The sequence below is a fragment of the Hemitrygon akajei genome, unplaced genomic scaffold (assembly GCF_048418815.1).
Source record: "Hemitrygon akajei unplaced genomic scaffold, sHemAka1.3 Scf000136, whole genome shotgun sequence".
NCBI lineage: Eukaryota > Metazoa > Chordata > Chondrichthyes > Myliobatiformes > Dasyatidae > Hemitrygon > Hemitrygon akajei.
In genome coordinates, this window is record NW_027332022.1 from 567,179 (window position 1) to 582,728 (window position 15,550).

Consider the following 15,550-nt stretch of genomic DNA (forward strand, 5'->3'; position numbering starts at 1 on the left):
GTTGCGGTTTTGCTCAGCTACCTGCAGGAAAGATGTAAATAAGTTTGAAAGAATGCAGAAAAAAATTTACACGGCTATTGCCGGGACTGGATGTGTTGAATTAAAAGAAACGATAACATATGTTAGCACTTATTTCCCAGCGGAAATTGGAGGTGGAAAACCTCGGAAATCGTTGGATGCTTGGAATTGTGGAGACGTCATATTTTTATTTCGTTGAGTATTAATTCCTGGACGATATATTACTTTCTATGTCTCTTTGCGTTGGAGTCGAAAGTCTTTACTAAATGTTGTATGATTGCAATTACAGATGTTTATTAACTATTGAACAAATAATGACATGTCATTTTCTGTGATATTTCGAAAATATGAATGCATTGCGGATTTAAAATACAGTACGTGGTTTTGACATAACTGAGTTCAATTGAAAGAGAACTAGAAAGATTACGGCCATGAATGACTTCAAGGTAGTCATGTGTTTCTGTAGTTTGTGTTGGATGGAAGATTGAATTAAACTTCTTTTTCACCATACATGAGACAGAAAATTTGTGTCTCCTTGCGAGAAGTGTTTTCCAGGAACTGATGCGAAATTCGGAGGCTGCATAACCTTCCGAAATTCTGAGGCGTTAATGTATGTGTATCTCAGGTCTCCACATCTCACTCTCCTAAGTTCTTTAGAATACGTGCTGAGGCCCTTTGCTTTGGAAGTTGTTTATTCTGTTTTCTACAATTGCCTGCAATGGTTTTGCAGGAAGGCAGATGTGAGCCCCGATGTTTGGTTTGCTTTCGACGCGTTTTTAGCTTGTGTAGTTATGTATGCTTCATTTATTACGGATTTCTGATGGAGACACGAACTCCACACCGGCCATGTGGATTCAGGGTTGTAGGGATCGAAATTTGACCGTTTCTACACCCGACACGATAAAATCACGATTCAGAGGTAAACTGGCATTAGGATAAAATGGTGTCTACTTGAATTGGGAATTTGGAATTGACATTTTGGAATGTTGGTTCTTTTAATGAGCAGCAAAGGCTGCTGCTGAACACTTTGAAATGTTGACTTTAATTCGTAGGTCTCATTGGAAAAGATTGTTTTGATGTCATTGTACCATCTGCCCTGTGATATGTAAATGGAAGGTCAGTTTAGATAACGTGGCGGTGTAATCAACAGCTCAGCCATTTGCTTACATCGTCAGCCCTAATTCCATTAATTATCCAGCTGCTGCTGGGTGCTCAGATTAAATCGGTTATTCCCTCTATAACTGCAAAGTTCAAATATAGTTGTGAAGTGTACCGAAATTTCGACCCACTACTGACATAATACTCGCTGGTCTGTAATTTGAAGGAGTCTCCCTTTTATCTTTCGCCAACAAATGAATAACATTTGCCACCCAACCTCACCCCGCAATCCTCCAGTTCTACTTCCATGGTCCCCGATGACACCAATATCCTGTCCAAAAATGCAGCAATATCTTCTCTCGTTTTCCAAAATTACACCTGGACTATATCCCTTCTGGCACCGGGGAATCATTTATCATAGTGTTTTCCAAGTTTCTTGCGCATCCTCTTTCTTAGCGTTGACATGTTCGTGCCTTTTGATGCTGTGTTCACATTCATCAATGTATTCAGTAAGGGCCCTTCACTGCTTCCTCTTTTACCTCTGATCTGCCCACACTCCACCTAGTCATCCTCCTGGTCTCCGCTTACTTTAGTGCAACTCGCTAGGCATTCTCAAGTCCCCTTATAGCTTTTCTATGTCCATTGTTAAATTCTTTCCTGTCTGCATTGTGACTCGCTATAACCCTACCCGATTCTTGCTTCCTAAACCTAAACTATGTTTTTCTCTTCTTCTTGACTCCTCCATGGTTCTTGTCACCTAGGGTTACCTTACGCTATCATTCTTGCCCTGCGTCAATGAGACAAGCCCTTACTGAACCCCGTGTCAGTGCTCCCTAAACAATCTCCACATATCTGTTGCTCATTTCCCTGAGTACATCATTTCCCAATCTACGTTCCCAAGTTCCTGCCAGGTAGCACCATTCATCGTAGACCCCCAGTTAGATACATTCAATGTTCCCTGGTCCAATCCCTGTGCAAGGTAAATGTCGGGGAGTTCTGCCCCATCGTCCTGAAATGCTGACCCACGGGGAGATCTGCCACCTGACCCGTTTCTTTTTCTAATGTAAGATCGGGTATGAGCTGTTTGCTAGCCCGCCTTTCTTCCAATGACATGAATCCCTCCTAGACACAACTGACATACTATGCCATACCTAAACATTTCACCCTGGGGAGGTGGCAAAGAATATTAGAGATGTTTCAGTTCCCCGTGCCGATAACATGCCGCATGTCCAGGTTCCGCTTCCCGATCGGTTCAACACCGTGCCCGTTGCAGTTTTTATTTTTGTTAATCAGTTGGGCGGCTGTACAGAATACTCCAAATGGAGCGATCGTGCCCTTCATGATTCTGTGTTCGTCGGAACAAACGGACGCTCCACGTTGTCCTCCCTTTCTGCAGCTGCGATACTGTCGCTGGTTTGGCATTGCACTCACTTTACACTCATTTAGCTGATCCTGCCCATTTTGAAACATCTAAATCCAGTGTAACAATCACGCCAGCAGCATTGAGCGTTTGTCTCGCTACCTACCTGAACTGTATGAAGTCAGCAGCATTCCGCCAATTCTGCAATTTCCGGATGACCAGGGATATGATTTTTTAAATTCATCACATATTTGCTAAACCTGTCCATTGTAAAACGACTTTATTTGAAAACTCCGCTGAATTGCCGTCAGACGCGGGCGTTATCTACACAGATGGCCATTTAATGTAAACACATACTTCATTCCATTCCTCAGCTCTTCTCTGAATTTCCTCTGTGTCAGTGTATAGATACAAGTATTGGTACACATACTGAGAATTTGCCACATGTTCCCAAATTGTTGGAGGATATATACCGGGGAACTCAAATATCTGTCCTCGTAAAAATCGCTTTGCGCTTGCCATTTCAGGGAATAGGCTACATAGGGCGTCCAAAATAATATGAAATTAGCAGATAAAGAAAACAGCAAAATCATCGATTTTCTGCGTTTTTCCACCTCGGCATCTTTCTGATTGTCGCTGTTGTGCCGAAGCTTTCTGCGGACTCCATTTGCCACAACGATATGTCTTACGGTTAACCCGTTAAACACCAAGATTAAGCCGATTGGTATCAATGGTGTTAAAATACTCTCCAGCATTTCGTATCCTTTCCACACGGGTAAAGTAGCGTATTCATAAGTGAGGGCGTAACACCACGGCATGTTATCAATGATAGCGTAAGGTTCAACGACAAAGTGTAACGGGGCACATCTCCCGCAGCTCACTATAAGCACGGTCACGATAATCACCGTTGCTGTTCTCGCGGTGCAGTATCGCTCCCGCAGCTTTCGGCAACATATTGCGATTAAGCGATCGAAGGAAAAGCTGATGGTGTACCAAACAGAACAGTCCGTCGTTACACAGACAAATACAAGTGTCAGAGCGCATACAGGAGTGATGAGCAGGGATCTGGAATAAATGTATATATTGTTGGTCTGTTCCACTAAAGCAAACACGATAACCACCATCAGATCCGCTGTTGCCATTCCAACCAGGTAACGTGTGACGCATTTTCCCGAGAGAGGATCACAATCGCCGTTAAATTAACGACAGGAAATTTGGAAACGAAATAGAGATATGGTCAGCAGCATCTCTCTGAATGCCCCCATTCTACCGATGCTATGCAGGGTACGGTCTGTTTGGAAATGGAAAGCGGGAATCTAGTGTGTGCGGTCTCTGTCGCTGCACTCCGGCTGGATGACAATGACGGATGTGAGTGTCAGTGGATTGGCGACCTACCTACAGTTTAGAGCGAGGCATCCGAGTTCCACGACTCACGGACCGGTGAGCAGTCGATCGCTCCTGTAAACAACACCATTTCCGTTAAATAGCTGACGGGATTGTTTGTTGCGGTGACAAAGTAGAGTCAAGGAGATATAAAGCATGAGTTCTCATTTACTGACTTACAGAAGAACAAAACTACGTGTCGAAAATAGACTGGACCGTCATTTAAATAAGCTGTCACATTTTTGTAAGGTCGAAGTGTCTGCACTGATAGAGACTCGGACCTGGAAAAGCAGAGACCAGCATCACTTCAGAAAGCCTAGCGAGGTGAAATTGTGAAACAACGACAATATCGACACCAACGTAATTGACAAAAGAATAAAACACTGCGTTTGAAATGTAAAAAATGAAAATAAAACCATTGGATGCCTGTATCCTCCATTCTGGAAACACGTTTCAGCCAACGGTAGCATCTGTGCTCAGTAACAGTGCGGATACCGCAGCAGAGTAACGACGGCACCATACATAAAGTAACCAGCTCCGGCATCTTACCGGGGACACCAACCGCTGGAAGTGTGTGATATAAAATGGCCGCGATGTAGATATTCCAGAGACCTGTGAACGAAAATGGAACGTGTCTTCGGGAGATTAGCGAGGGCTGTGGACAGTTTGAAGAACATTGTTTTCCAGCGCACACATGGGCCGTTTGGCAGGAACCTGACCTCTGCCAGTGAATGACTTGACCACCACATACCCGTGACTTGCGATGTAGTTTGTTTAACTTTAAATATATTCTCGAACCTGCCACAATGCTATCACTATTTTTCTCCATCCTTTCTCTGTACCCTTTCCAATGCTTCCACATCCTTCTTATAGTGAGGCGACCAGAACTGGACACAGTACTCCAAGAGTGGCCTAACTCGAGTTTTATAGAGCTGCGTCATTACATCGCGTCTCTTAAACTCTATCCCTGGACTTATGAAAGCTAACACCCCATAAGCTTTCTTAAGTACCCTATCTACCTGTGAGGCAACTTACAATTAATACTATGCAACGTTAAATTGGAGTAAGGGGAAATATGAGGATATCAGGCAGGAACCTCGATGCATAAATTGAGAACAGATGTTCTCAGGGAAACGTAAGGCAAAAATGTGGAAAATGTTCAGGGAATATTAGCGTGGAGGTCTACATTGGTACGTTCCAATGATACAGGGAAAGAATGGTAGGGTACATGAATCGTGGTGTACGAAGACAGTTAAAATCTAGTCAAGAAGGAAAAAAGCTTCAGAAAAGTTCTAAAACCTACGTAATAATAGAGATGATAAAGATTATATGTGAAACAGGAAGGTGCTTAAGAATGTAATTATGAGAGCCAGAATGGGCCATGGGAAAGCTGGCGAGCAGAAATAAAGGAAACCCCAAGGCATTCTACAAGTATGTGACGAGCAAGAGGATAAGGCGCGAGAGAATAGGACCAATCAAACGTGACAGTGAAAAACTGTGTATGCAACCGGAGAGCACAGCTGACGTACTTAATGAATTCTTTGCTTCAGTATTCACTACGGTAAAGGATTTTGGCGATTCTAGGAATGACTTACAGCGGATTGAAAAAATTGAGCATATGCATATTAAGAAAAAGGATGTGCTGGAGCTTTTAGAAAGCATAAAGTTGGATAAGTTTGTGAGACCGGACGAGATGTATCCCAGGCTAATTTGCGAGTCGAGGGAAGAAATTATTTGAGCCACTGGTAAAGATCATTGAATCATCAGTGGTGATGGGAGAGGTTCCAGAGGATTGTAGGGTTGCGGATGTTGTTCCATTATTCACGAAAGGCAGTAGGGATATCCCAAGAAATTATAGGCCAGTAGATTCTTACTTCAGCGATTGGAAAGCGGATGGAGAAGATCTTGAGAAGCAAGATTTATGAACATTTGGAGAGGCATAATATGATTAGGAATTTTGAGCATGGATTTGTCAAAGGCAGGTCGTGCTTTGCCAGCATGGGTAAATTTTTTTGAGGATATGACTAAAGACATAGATGAACGTAGAGCAGTAGATGTAGTGTACATATATTTCAGCAACACATTTGATAAGGTACCCCATGCAAGGCTTATTGAGAATGTAAGGAGGCATGGGATCCAAGGGGACATTGCTTTGTGGATCCAGAACTGGCTTGCCAACCGAAGGCAAAGAGTGGTTGTAGACGGTCCATATACTACATGGAGGTTATTCACCAGTGGTCTGTCTCAGTGATCTGTTGCGGGAACCCTTCTGTTTGTGATTTTTATAGGTGACCTGGATGAGGAAGTGGAGTAAATTTGCTGATGACACAAAGGTTGAGGGTGTTGTGGATAGTGTGGAGGGCTGTCAGAGCTTACAGCCGGAAATTGATAGGATGCAAAACTGGGATAAGAAGTGGTCAGCACATCGTGGGCGGAAGGCCCTGTCCTGTGTTCGATCTTTCCTCAAATAGGGAGGGCAAAACCGCATACGGTACTCCGGCTGCAGCCTCGGCACTACCCTGAAAATATGCCGCATAATCTCCCTGTTCTGAGATTCAATCCCTACAGACATGAAGGCAGACCTTCCATTTGCCTTCCCGTAAGCAGTTGCACTTTTTGCGACACAGTTCCCTCCGAGCAAAATCGCGCTGGAATCCCTCACTGTCATACTTCCATCTGAGCAAAGTCCCTCACTGTCTAAATACTCTGTTGTATTCACTTTCCTAAGTTGGGAACCCCGCAGTCGGAAGGTTGTAATCCAGCGGAAAAACATTTGCCCTCTCTCTGAACCTGGACATATCACTGAGCAGGCTATCCAGATCCACCATTGAATCTACTTTTCAATTTTATGTGTTAGATACCCGGTGGGTATATTGTGAGTGTCACATGATCGTGATGATATTGAGAGTCTGGTGAGCGTGATGTAATGTTCTTGTGATGGTCTTGTATCGCTCTCTGAACTGTGTTTGCATTTATCACTTTAAGAAATGTTCGAGTTGCCATATAGCAGTTAACCACCGGTTGCTTTAGTCGTTTATTTACTTCTCATTTACATTGAGTAGTGTTTAATAAAATTTTTATTTGTTTATAAGAAAAGTCTGTCTCAATTTTATAATCATTGTTGCCGTATCGTAACAATTGGTGGCTCGAAAGGGATATGTACCGTTTTTGTGCTTAAATGGATGTTTAATTATCAGTCTGATTTGTAAAGGGAAATACACAATTCTTTTGTTTGATTGGTTTGTGGATGCTATTCGGCAACAAAGTATATTGACGGATTTCTGGCATCGCCAGACACGGAGTTATTACCGAAGGCGAAAAAGACTGATGTATCTGAGATTGCTAGCAGGTTGAAACTTAAAGTTATTTTGAAGACTACAACAAAGCCTGTAATTCAGAGAAAAATGGCCTCAGAATGTATAGAGTCGGGTGATTTTGATGAAGCTGTTTTAGATATGTTTCCAATTATACGCCTGTCAGTTTTAACGTCAGTGGTGGGTAAATTAATGGAAGGTATTCTTCGAGATGGTATATATAATTATTTGGATAGACAGGGTCTGATTAGGAACAGCCAACATGGATTTGTTCGTGGAAGTTCATGTTTGACAAATCTTATTGAATGTTTTTAAGAGGTTACGAGGAAAGTCGACGAGGGTAAAGCAGTGGATGTGGTCTATATGGACATCAGTAAGGCTTTTGACAAGGTTCCGCACGGAAGGTTAGTTAGGAAGGTTCAAACGTTAGGTTTTTATATTGACGTAGTAAAATGAATTCAACAGTAGCTGGAAGGGGGATGCCAGAGAGTAGTGGTGGATAACTGCTCGTCAGGTTGGAGGCCAGAGACTAGTGGCGTGCCTCAGGTATCTGTACTGCGTCCAATGTTGTTTAGCATATACATTAATGATCTGGATGATGGGGTAGTAAATTGGATTAGTAAGTATGCAGAAGATAGTAAGATAGGTGGCATTGTGGATATTGAAGTGTGTTTTCATAGTTCCAGAGAAATTTAGGCCAGTTAGAAGAGCGGGCTGAGCGATGGCAGATGGCATTTAATGCTGATTAGTGTGAGGTGCTACATTTTGGTAGGAATAATACAAATAGGACACACATGGTAAATGGTAGGGCAGTAGAACAGAGTGATCTAGGAATAATGGTGCATTGTTCCCTGAAGGTAGAATTTTATGTGGAGAGGATGGTGAAGAAAGCTCTTGGTATGTTGGCCATTATAAATCAGAGCATTGAGTATAGGAGTTGGGATGTGATGTTAAAATTGTATAAGGCATTGGTAAGGCCGAAATTGGAGTATTGTGTACAGTTCTGGTCAATGAATTATAGGAAAGATATCAACAAAATAGAGAGAGTACAGAGAAGATTTACTAGAATGTTACCTGGGTTTCAGCACTTTAGTTACAGGGAAAGGCTGAACAAGTTGGGTCTTTACTCTTTGGAGCGTAGAAGGTTGAGGGGCGACTTGATAGAGGTATTTAAAATTATGAGAGGGATAGATAGAGTTGACGTGGATAGGCTTTTTCCATTGAGAGTAGGGGAGATTCAAACAAGAGGACATGAGTTGAAACTTAGTGTGCGAAAGTTCAGGGTAGCATGAGGGGAAATTTCTTTACTCAGAGTGTGGTAGCTGTGTGGAATGAGCTTCCAGTAGAATTCGTAGAGGTAGTTTCGGTTTTGCCATTTAATGCAACATTGGATAGGTATATGGACAGGAAAGGAATGGAAGGTTATGAGCTGAGTGCGGGTCAGCGGGATTCGGTGAGAGTAAACGTTCGGTACGGACTAGAAGGGCCGAGATGGACTGTTTCTGTGCTGTAATTGTGATATGGTTACATGGTTATAAGTAATCAAGAGATGCGGTTACTAATCGAACAAATGAAGTTAGAGCACAGTAAAGCGGACATGGAGCGATGTCGGTTAGAAGCTGAAAATAAAAAGACGGAATTTGAACTTGTGATGGCGGAATTAAGGTCCGGTGATCAGCCCTCTGGTTTTAGGAAAACAGTTGTTGTTAGTCAGGTAATTAAATTGTTTCTTCCATTTAGTGAAACAGAATTAGACAAATATTTTCAACATTTTGAAACTGTTGCTCTGATTTCAGAGTGGCCGAAGGAGAAATGGTCAGTGATATTACAATGTGTAATAAAAGGTAAAGCACAACAATTTTATACATCTTTAACTGCTGAGCAAGCACTTAATTATGATATTGTGAAGCAGCTTATACTGAAGGCGCATGAACTGGTTTGGAAGCATATAAAGAAAGATTAAGAAATTTGAAGAAATGTCTGGAAAATAACTTATGTTGAATTTGCCTACGATAAGGCTGTGTGATTTGAGAGATGGGTTTCCTCTATTAAATATAAATGTGGACTAAAATAACTTGGAAGAGTTGATTTTAATGGAGGAAATTAAAAGAAACATCCCTGTTGAAGTAAGGCAGGGATGAAGTAAATGAGAGGGACACCGCCACATTACAGGAGTCTGCTAAATTAGCTGATGAGTATGCTTTGATCCACAACAATAAATTTCCTCAGGGTAGAACGTGTAAGAGGAAAAATAGCACAGAGAGTCAAGGTAAACCAGAAATTAAATCAGAAGTTAGTGAGAAAGGTAAGGATTAAGGAAAACTTGTGAAGGAAAGACAGTTTAGCCCATTTGTAATTATTGTAAGAAACCTGGTCACGTAATAGCTAGCTGTTTCCGATTGAAAATGGAGAAGGAAGCAGTCCCAGATGCTTGTGTGCAACATACTGAAACACCTGCAAATCCACAGGGTTCGATAAATACAAATGAAGCTTTGTCAGAGTCTGACCAAGTTAAGAGGGGATATGATCATTTTATAACTGAAAGATTTGTATCCTTGAAAGAGGAATCCACTACGGTGTCAGTAAAAATTCTTAGGATATTATTTTGAGAAAGGAGTTTTAATGATGAAGTGGAAATCGCCTACAATTCCTGCAAGTGATGAATGGAAGGCTGTTCAACAGGTAGTTGTTCTTCAAGTTTATCGACATGAGATTTCAAATTTAGTCTATAGTGTGCACTTGGGTGGATATCATGGGGTGAATAAAACTGTGAACAAAGTTTTTAAACATTTTTACTGCCATGGTTTGAGAAAAGAATTGGCGACGTTTTGCAGAACATGCCATACTTGACAGAATGTGGCTAAACCTGATCAATTTACTCCAGTGGCCCCAATGCGACCTATTCCCGCATTCGGTGAATCGTTTTCCAAAATTATTATAGATTGTGTAGGCTCATTACCTAAAACAAAACTGGCCATCAATACTTGCTGACTATCATGTGCACTGCGTCTAGGTTTCCACAGGCAGCACCACGTAAGAATATAACGACTAAAACTGTAACTAAGTCTCTTATAAAATTCTTTACTTAGTTTAGTTGCCCAAACAAAGACAATCAAATCAATGCAGTAATTTTATGTCTGGATTGTTACAACAGATAGTTCATAAACTGGGAACTAAGAAGATTAACTCGTCAGCATACCATCCAGAATCGCAAGAAACCTTGGAGAGGATTCATTCTACCCTCAAGACTATGATTAGGACGTATTCTGCAGTAAGTGGAAATGATTGGGATGAGGGCATACATTTACTTGCATTTGCAGTACGGCAGTACAGGTCTCTTTAGGTTTTAGTTCATTTGAACTTGTATTTGGGCATAGATTTAGTGGACCTTTGACCTTATTAAAAGAACAATAGATTAATAAAGAGGTACACATTAATTGGCTGGATTATGATAGAGAAGCTAGGATGAGTCATTTAAGCCTGGAGTTAAGGTTTTGGTTCTTTTCCCGGAGCAAACGAATCCTTTACAGGCTAAATTTCATGGTCCTTATGAGATTATGTCCAAAGTTAATAATGTGGATTATGTCATAAAAACTCCAGAGCAAAGTAGGCCAACACAATTTTGCCATATAAATATGACAAAACCATATTATGAGGAACAGTCTGCTACTATGACTGTTGTGGTCAATAATACTGAGTCTGATCTCACTACGAACATGATGGATGGTTCATCTGAAACTCATTTTAAACCCAACATTGTTCCTGCCAGATTACAAGTCAACAAATCTGGAAGAAATTTGCTGAGAAATCAGCTCATTTGCAGCCAACGCAGGAGCAGCAAATGAAGCAATTAATTTTTAAATATAAGGATTTATTTCCAGACGTTCCTAGAAGAACCATAGTAACTTCACATAATGTAGATGTTGGAGATGCCAAACACATAAAGCAACATCCATATAGGATGAAGCAAAAATGTGAACTTGCCGAGAAAGAAATTAAGTAAATGTCAGATAATAATATTATTAGACCGTCTAATTCAAACTGAAGTTCAACTTGTGTTATGTTACCTAAGTCAGACGGTATAATTTGGTTTTGTACTGACTACAGGAAGGTGAATGCAGAAACGAAAACAGATGCGTATAGAATCCCTAGAGTGGATGATTGTGTAAATAAAGTTGGAAAAGCAAAGTTGCTTACAAAGATTGATTTGTTGAAACGGTATTGGTGTGCTCCATTGACGAATAAAGGTAGAGATTTCTGCATTTGTAACCCAATCTGAGATACATGAATATAGTGTTCTTCCTATTGGGGTGAGGAATGACCCAGGTACTTTCCAGTGGATAATTAATTCTGTGATTCAGGAGTTAGAAGATACAGATGCCTATATTGACGATTTAGTTACATCAAACGATACATTGGAAGCACATATTACTGCGGTGGAGAAACTATTTGAAAGCCTTTCAAAATCTAACTTAACTACTAACATAGCTAACAGTGAATTCGGTGATGCCACTGTGACTTACCTTAGTTATGTTGTAGGATCGGGTCTGGTTAACGAAAATGATTAGGAAATAAAACAGACTCTACTTTAGCAACAAAGGTTTGATATTACAGGAGTATAATTTTTTGATAACTCATATTAAAGGCAAAGATAATGTGATTGCAGATTGTCTATCTAGACGTTCAATGTACAATGTAATTTTTTATGGAGTGATATTTTAATATTTGTAACACTCCTACTGTATAGTAATTTGTAAGGTGCTGTACGATAATGCTATGTATATTGTGTATGCTGTAAATTTTATACATTTGTCTTTTTTGTAAATAGTTAATTGTTTAAATTTTGATCATGACCAAACAAATTATTTTTGGAGGGAGGTGTTACATACCCCGTGTGTATCTTGTGACTTCCACATGACCATGATGTAGCTAATTATCTGGTGAGCGTGTTGTAATGGTCTGGATTGATGTATTTTCCCGCTAGTGAGAGGTCACATGATGTAATTTTCCCACCAGTGTGAGGTCAAGTGATGACCAGTTGTCAACAGGTATAAAACGGTGAAAGCCTGCTGTGACGCAGGAGTTTTTGTTGGGACGTTGTTTAAGTCGTCCGTTAATCCGTTATGCCGTGTCCCTGGTTTCGTGACGCAAATTTGTTTTATAGTGGAGTATTGATTCCTGTATTTTTGATTACTGTGAGGTACATTGTTGTTGTGCCTGCAGTCTTGAAAGTCACAGCAAGTTACCTTTGATGCATCTTGGATTTAATTTTAAAATCTAAGGATTGGAGAGTGAAGATCTACCAAGGAATGGAAACCCGAAGGAGCGAATATAATTGATGTTGTTGGCGGTAATACAGAATGGACATTATTTAATCCTCATTCAGAAGGCAGTAACCTGCATCCGAGATAACCCCTGCATTATGAAAACAGAAAGGGTTGGACGCAGCGTTTCGACAAGGAAAAAGGTCAGTTCCCATAAGCCGTTTATTATTTCCTTCGTCGTAAATCCTTCGGGCACGGCATAGTTCGGCTGGAATCAGCAGTAACGTCACATCGAGGAATTTGTTACTTCAGGGAAGTCTCTCCTAATAGACCGTGTAAATCATTTCGACTCTCGCTTTTACCATTTAAGACTGTGTTGGAGCAGGGGAATGAGACACGACGGGCTATTTATTAGACGCCCTAAACACACAAGTGGTTCCTAATCACCATGATGTGTATTTACTGGATATTCCTGTGCATCGACAAATGCTCACATCCCAACCGACTCGCCACCGGAGGTTTATGTCAAAGATTAGAATGCAGTGGCCACTCTGCACACCCGCTTCCGCTCCCTCATTACCATATGTTGAGGGTATGGTTTACTTTTGAGCGGACTAGTGTCGTTAATCTGTAGAGTCCTCTCTGCTGTCCCGGGATCTGATTGACTGATTCCCGTTCTCTCTTTCCTCTGTTCCGATCTCCTCCGAAGCTCTCAGACTCTCTTCCTATCTCTGTCTTCACTCCCAATCTATTACTCTGCTTCTCCCAGCCTCCCTCTTTCTCTCCCCTTATGGTGTGGTGCATCTCTTTTCGTTGACGAGGGAAGATGTTCCCGTGTTTCTGCGTTATGTGTTGGACATAATGGCGTTTATGGAGTGAGCGGATCTCACACTAATGGTTTCAATATTCCGCGGTTTTCGCCCGTTTCTTTCCATTTTGATTTGCGAGAGGAGTCGGATTTATGGTGATATTTTGTTCTGTTTTCCGAGGGGCAGGGGGTTTAGGGTTTGCTGATCAGGATGCCGTTCCTTTCCGTGCGGTGTGGGGTTGATGTTTCTCTCCGAAAGGCATTTCTATTCTCTCTTCGTCTCGTTCCTATCTCGGTAGGCGCATGGATGGGAAGGGGTGTGGAAGGCTATTGTCCCGGTGCACGCCGAGAGGACGAGGATCGAAAGTAGGACCGCACATATTGGAAGTGTCAGGAGTCTGTTAGTGTGCGTTTTGTTCCATAGCTCCACATCCTCTCCCTAAGAATCCTGTCCTGTCCTAGCCCTGACGTGAGGTTGGTCTATGATTTTGCAAGAGTACCCAACCAGCTTCTAAATTAACAATAACATTTATTATTGGCTTTCTGGAATCTTGCTTGTGGGTAGGGAGAACCCAAATGCATCGGTCAAATCCGCAGTATACCCATCTCCTCCCTCTCAATAATGTGCAGTAAATCCCGTCAGGCGCTGGAAACATATCCCGGTTAATGCTCTTTAAGAGACCAACAGAACCTCACTAACGGCCACATGTTTGTACAAACTTAAAAAGCGTTCCGTATCGCTTCTTTGTTTTGTATGCTCGCAGGATAGTGAAGGTTTAGTCATACACACCGACGGCGGAGCAAAAGATCCTTCAGCGCATGTGCAAAGCAAAAGGGGTATATTCGAACCAATTCCTGTCCCAAGGGCGATGAGTCAAACGCAGGCACGTGTTTACTCAATATTTATTTATTTTTAGTTTAGTGTCATTTTGTATCTTTTCCCGAGACTGATCCGGGATAAAAAAAAAACAGTAAAACACAGTAATGTTAAACCTGATGCATGATGTTTTCAGGAGATGGACGATGCAAGTCCTTTTTTCATACTCATAGTGTTGAGTGTCTGGAATGAATTGCAGGGGCGACGGTGGAGGCAGAGGCGATGGAGGATATTAGAATCCACATAAATATAAGGAACATGCAGGGATGTGGGCCTTGTGTGGGCAGACGGGATTGGTACAGCTCGGCATAAAATTACCATTTCAATTGGTTCAGAACACACAGTGATCCAAAAAGCCTGTTCCCATTCTGTCCCTTTGCGGTTTGGTGAGACCACAGCTGGAGAACCGTGTGAATCTCTGGTCGCCCGCCTCAGAAAGGACGTAATTAACCTAGACAGGCGCGGTAAGGGTTCAGGACTTTTGTTACCGGTACGGGAGGACTCGAGTCAGAAGGAGACTGGTTAGTGACTGTGCTCTGATCCCTAATATGAGCGTGGTGCAACAATGATTGTCCCCTCCGTCGCAACAAGTTCCACTGTCACGAAACATTTGTGGGGCAATGTAAACTGAGGCAAATGACACAAGCTGTTCATAAGAGGAAATGCTCGACATCATTCACAAACTCCATCATAGAATTGTTGTGTTCACTTTAGGAGGCGGTGCCTGACCTAATGACGAAAGTGTAGAGCGACTGGGTTTTTTTTTGGAATCAAAGTAAAGGTCTCCGGTTTTTGTAATAGACTGAAAAGTCACAGACATGTTTTACTCACAAAAGCCACGGACATATTTTACTCGCCAAGTCCTACGAGCCTGCATTGGCTGCGAACTCATCCCGGAATTCAGACCCACCACTACAAAGACACGGAGCACTATGCCCCGACTGTAAAACTACGAAAATGCACGTGTATTGTCCACCTTCCCCATCTCCAGCCCCGCATTGACTGTGGGTAAAAATTAGGATCAAAGCAGGTCACTGATGAAGGAGAATAATACCCAGGCTGGACAAACTCTATAACGCGGCTCCCTACGCGAGCACCACACTCGCTTCCCCACCGCGATCAGCCACTGTCTCACTGCTCCCCCTCACAACCACATCCCTGTCTCCCTCGATCACGCTGCACGCTCCTCCATCGGCTTCTGGTCCACAACCGTGCTGCTCCTAATGTCCAGGAACTGCCGATCCATAGGATACTGCTCCCGGAAATAACACATGAGAGATCAGGTGGTGAATGTGAGGATCTGGGGCCGGGACTGGAAACACTGCAGCCGCCTCCAGACTCCGCTCAGTGTGCGGCTTGAGTAATGAACTGAATCACCGAGGTGAACGGATATTTCACCGCGCTGATCACCTGCTCCCTGAATTTCGA